Consider the following 6,347-nt stretch of genomic DNA (forward strand, 5'->3'; position numbering starts at 1 on the left):
AACTTAAAAAACCAGCCTCAGTAGGACCAAACTAAACTACAAGTAAATAAGCCAGAACAAATTCCAAAACTCCTGAAAGGAATTAAAATTCAACACTCGATCCACAACATTCAAGAAAACATTCAAAAAAACAACCACTAGCCATGCAAAGAATCAAAAAAAACCCATGTGAAATGGATGACCTATAACCAGGAAAAAAAATTTGTGATGGGAACAGATTCACAACTTCAGAGATGTGTAATTTAGACAAGGAAGTTAAAATAACTAATGATAGCAAATTGGATATGTTCAAGGATTTAGAAAGGGAAGAAAATATAAAAAAAGAAATGGGAAACTTCTGGCCAAGATGGAGGCATAGGTAGATATGCTTTGCTTCCTCACACAACCAAAGGAAGGATAACAACCAATTTAAAAACAAAAAACAACCAAAACTGCCAGATAGTTGAACTGTATGGAAGTCTGATAACCAAGGAGTTAAAGAAGAAACATTCATCCAGACTGGTAGGAGGGGTGGAGGCAGCAGTTGGGACAGAGAGAACATATAGCAGGCAGCGTCTAGAGGACCAGGCGGGCAAGGCTGCAGCTGGTAGACAGTCCCACCTTCCCAAATGAATAAACCAGGAGGAACAAGTGGAGAGTGATACAGACCACGCAACCCAAGGTGAAAATAAAGCCTCAAAATCTCTGGCTATAAAAACCTGTGGGGACTGCAGCAGCAGGATAAACTGCCAGTCTCACAAGAAAGTCTATTGTAGAGACCCACAGGGTCCTAGAATGTACACAAACCCGCTCATCTGGGAATCAGCACCAGAAGGGCATGATTAGCTTCTGGGTAGTGGGGAAAGTAACTGAAAACGGGGTGAGAGCTGAGCAAGTGGCATTGCTCCCTCTATGACCACTCCCCCACACACAACGCCACAGTGCAGCAACGTGCATTACCCTGCCCTGGTGAATTTAAGGCTCCGCCCCTTACAATGTAACAGGAGCACCAAAACAAAGAAATATGGCCTAAATGAAAGAACAGATCAAAACTCCAGAAAAAGAACTAAGCGATGAGGAGATAGCCAACCTATCAAATGCAGAGTTCAAAATACTGGTAATCAGGATGCTCACAGAAATGACTGAGTATGGCTGCAAAATAAAGGAAGAAATGCAGGCCATACAGAGTGAAATAAAGAAAAATAGACAGGGAGCCAGCAGTGAAGGGAAGAAAACCAGGGCTCACAACAACAATTTGGAGCAGGAGGAAGAAATAAATATTCAACCAGAACAGAATGAAGAAACAAGAATTCAAAAAAATGAGGAGAGGCTTAGGAACCTCTGGGACAACTTTAGACATTCCAACATCCAAATCATAGGGGCGCCAAAAGGAGAAAAGGAAGAGCAAGAAATTGAAAACTTATTTGAAAAAAAATAATGAAGGAAAACTTCCCCAATCTGGTGAAGGAAATAGGCATGCAAGTCCAGGAAGCTCAGAATCCCAAAGAAATTGGACCCAAGGAAGCACACACCAAGACACTTCATAATTAAATTACCCAAGATTGAAGATAAGGAGAGAATCTTAAAAGCAGCAAGACAAAAGCAGACAGTTACCTACAAAGGAGTTCCCATAAGATTATCAGCTGGTTTCTCAAAAGAAACCTCACAGGCAAGAAGGGGCTGGAGAGATGCATTCAATGTCATGAAAGGCAAGGACCTACATCCAAGATTACTCTATCCAGAAGAGCTATCATTTAGAATGGAAAGGCAGATAAAGTGTTCCCCAGACAAGGTAAAGTTAAAGGAGTTCATCACCACCAAGTTCTTATTATATGAAATGTTAAAGGGACTTATCTAAGAAAAAGAGCATCAAAACTATGAACAGTAAAATGTCAACAAATTCACAACTATCAACAACTGAACCTAAAAACAAAAACAAACTAAGCAAACAACTAGAACAGGAATAGAATCACAAAAATGGAGATCACATGGAAGATTATCAGCAGGGAGGGGACAGGGGGAAAATAAGGGAAAAGGTCCAGGGAATAAGAAGCATAAATGGTAGATACAAAATAGACAGGCGGAGGTTAAAAATAGTACAGGAAATGGAGAAGCCAAAGAACTTATACATACAACTCATGGACATGAACTAAGTGGGTGGAATGTGGAGAGAGGAGTAGTGCAGGGCAGAGGGTGATAAAGGGGAGAAAAAAATGGGACAACTGTAATAGCATAATCAATAAAATATACTTGAAAAAGAAATGGGAGACATATAAAACAGGAGCAAATAGAACTTCTAGAGATGAAAACTAGAATATCTAAAATGAAAATGATATTGAGTGGTATGAGGCACTGCAAGGGAAAAAAAATCTTGAATTTGAAGACATCAGAATAAAAACTATCAAACTGAAGCATGGAGAAAACAATAAAAATAAAGCGTCAGTCTAACATATAAACTATTTGAGTCCCAGGGGGCAAAAAAAATGCGGGGGGCGGAGGTGAAAAGGGAAAGGACAGAAATTTTTCCAGATTTCATGAAAACTATAAACTCAAAGGTCCAGAAGCTCAATAAACACCAAGCAAAGTAAAAAAGAAAAATGCATCAAGGCACATCACATTCAAATGACAAAACCAGCAATAAATAAAAATATCTGACCAGTAGCCAGGGAACAAATATTACAAATTGAGAAACAAAGAGAAGTATCTCAGACTTCTCATCAGAAACTTTGCAAGTCTGAAGAAAATGGAACAATACACTTAAACAGCATTTAAAAAAAACAGTTAATTTAGAATTCTATACCAAGCAATAATACCTTCCAAAAAAAGAAGATGAAATAAAGACATTTTTTCAGAATTTATGAAGTATAAAAAAAGTTAAAAGAAGTTCTTTAGCCTGAAGGAAAAGAATATCAGATAGAAACTTAGATCACACATCAGAAATAAGGAATGCCTAAAGTTAGAACTATGTAGGTAAATGAAACAATGCCTTTACACATTCTGGGATTTTTTAAAAATTAGATGTAATTGACATATAATATTGTATTAGTTTTAGGTGTAGAACACAATGATTTGATATATGTGTATACTGGAAAATGATTACCATAAGTTTAGTTAACATCCAACATGACAGTTACAATTTTTTTCTTGTGATAAGAACTTTTAAAGTCTACACTCTTAGCAACATTGAAATATACAACACAATGTTATTAACTATAGTCACCATGCTGTACATCGCATCTTCAGGACTTCTTTATCTTGTAACTGGAAGTTCGTACCTTTCGAACCCCTTCACGCATTCTTCCCACCTCTGACCTCTCCTCTGGCAACTAGCAATAAGCTCTTAGTATCTATGAGCTTGGTTTCTTTTCCTCCTTTGAATAAATACCCAGAAGTGAAATTGCTACATATTATGGTAGTTCTATATTTACATTCCTACCAAAAGTGCATGAGGGTTTCCTTTTCTCCATTTTCTGGCCAACATTATTATTGCTTGTCTTTTTGATAAAAGCCATTCTAACAGGTATGAGGTGATGCCTCATGATGGTTTGATTTACATTTCCCTGATGATTAGTGATGTTGAGCCTCTTTTATTTCTTTTTTTAAACAAACGGATCTGTTTATTGATGCAAAATGAGATAAAATTCAAGTGGCCTGAAAACTTTAAGTATGATTTCAAGAATGACCAATAAATACATGACAAGATTCTCATTCTTATTAGACACCATGAATGCAAACTAAAGCGCCAATGTGATACTATTACATACTCAATATAATGGTTAAAATAGAAAAAGACACAAATATATTGAGGATTAGTCAGGATATGGAAAAATGAGAACATTCATGCACTGCTGTTGGGAGTATAAACTGGCACAACCACTTAGAAAAATTGTTAATATTTACCAAATGCTGCTATGCATTTGTGTCATGCATAGCCAAGACACACCAGTTATAGTTTTAAATAGATGCCCAAGATAAACGTACACATATGTGTGACAAAAGACATGTACAAGAATATTCATAGCAGCACTATTGAAATAGTCCCAAATTGGAAGCTATCCAGAACTCCACTAACAGTAAAATAGACCATGAAAGTATGATATATTCACATTATTATAAACAAAACTCTATTCACTGAGAAGGAATCAACTTTAACTATGTACAATAATATGATGAATCTCACAAACGTAAGGTCAAATGAAAGAATCTAGATACAAACAAATGCACACTGTATGAATATGTTTCATGTATCTGTTGGTCATCTGTATGTCTTTTTTTTTTCTAAAGTATATTCAGACAAGCAGATAAAATAGTTTTGGTACATATATACAATAGAATATTACTCAGCCATGAAAAAGAATGAAATCTTAACATTTGCAACAGTGTGGCTAGACCTAGAGGGTATTATGCTACGTGAAATAAGTTAGAGAAAGACAAGTACCATATGATTTCATCTATATGTGGAAACTAAAGAGCAAAATAAGTGAAAAAACAAAATAGAAACAGACTCATAGATACAGAGATCAGACTGATGGTTGCCAGAGGGAAGGGGGCTTTGGGGTCCGGTAGAAAAAATGAAGGGATTAAGAAGTACAAATTGGAAATCACAAAATAGTTACAGGGATGTGAAGTACAGCACAGGGAATACAGTCTATAATATTGTAATAACTATGTATGGTGTCAGGTGGGTAGTTGAAATATTAGGGACTTCTTTGTAAAGTACATGATTTTCTAACCACTATGCTGTACACCTGAAAATAATATAAAATAATATTGACATAAGCTATATTAAAAATAAAATTTTTTTAAATGTCTATTCAGATACTTTGCCCACTTTTTAATCAGACTGTTTGGAGGTTTTTTGCTGTTGAGTTTTTTAAGTTCTTTATATATTTTCAGTATTAGTCCCTTATCAGATTTATGATTTACAAATATTTTCTTCCATTCAGTAGGTTACCATTTCATTTTATTAATAGTTTCTGTGGCTGTACAGAAGCTTTTTAGTTTGCTGTAGTTCTGTTTGTTTATTTTTGCTTTTGTTGCCTTTACTTTTGCTGTCAAATACAAAATATTATTGACAAGACCAATGTCTAGGAGCTTACCTCCCTATGTTTTCTTCTAGGAGTTTCATAGTTTCAAGTCTTACATTAAGGCCATTATTCCATTTTGAGTTTATTTTTGTGAATGGTGTAAGTAGTGGTCCAGTTTCATTCTTTTGCATGGAGCTGTCCAGTTTTCCCAACACCATTTATTGAAGTGACTATCCTTTCCCCATTGTATATTCTTTGCTACTTTGTTGTAAATTAATTGGCCATACATGTGTGGGTTTACTTCTGGGTTCTTTATTATGTTCCTCTGATCTATGTGTCTGTTTTTATGTCATTGCTATACTGTTTTGATTACTACAACTTTGCTGTATAGTTAAAGTTAGGTACTGTGATACCTCCAGCTTTGTTGTTCTTTCTCAAGATTATTTTGGCAATTCAGAGTCTTCTATGGTTTAAAAAATTCTGTAATTGTTTAACGGATAAGTAAATATAATACAGTTGACCCTTGAAAAACACAAGAGTTAGAGATGCCAACCTCCTGAAGAGTAAAAAACCCACGTATAACTTCTAACTCCCTCAAAACTTAACTACTAATAGCACTATGATCAGAAGTCTCACCGATAACATAGTCAATTAATACATATTTTGTAGGTTTTATGTGTTGCATACTTCATTCTTACAATAAAGTAAGATAAAGAAAATAAAATATTGAGAAAGTCATGAGAAAAATACATTTACAGTTTTTATTGAGGAAAAAAAATCTGCATATAAATGTAGACCCCACAGAGTTCAACCCATGTTGTTCAAGGGTCAACTATAGTGTGGTGTGAGATTTATATTTAGAAGTAAAATAGTGTGGAAGATAGAAGGGGAATGAATGAAAATATGTAATAAGGTTTTTATGTTGAACATAAAATACTATATTGTTATTTAACTATAGAAAATCACAGATGAAAGGATATATATGGAAAATACTGGAACAACCACTAAGTACATGAAATGAAGAGCTGTAGTTAATAAGCCCAGAGTAAAGATTAAAAATAGAACATATAAAATACAACATTAATAGTAAAAAAATAAAAAGACAATGAAAGAGGAAAGTAAGGAACAAAGAAGGGATTAAACAAGTAGAAAACAAGTAGCAAGATGATAGATTTAACCCAACCATATTGATAACTATATTAATTGTAAAAGCAAGTTCCAACTATAACCTGTCTATAAAAAATCCACCTGAAATATAAAACATAGATTAAATGAGAAATGGAAAAGGGTACCATGCGCACCATCAAGAGAAAGCTGGAATATAACATCAGACAAAACAGA

The sequence above is a fragment of the Pteronotus mesoamericanus genome, unplaced genomic scaffold, assembly GCF_021234165.1.
Source record: "Pteronotus mesoamericanus isolate MK-2021 breed Mesoamerican mustached bat unplaced genomic scaffold, CSHL_Meso_final contig_41, whole genome shotgun sequence".
Classification (NCBI taxonomy): domain Eukaryota; kingdom Metazoa; phylum Chordata; class Mammalia; order Chiroptera; family Mormoopidae; genus Pteronotus; species Pteronotus mesoamericanus.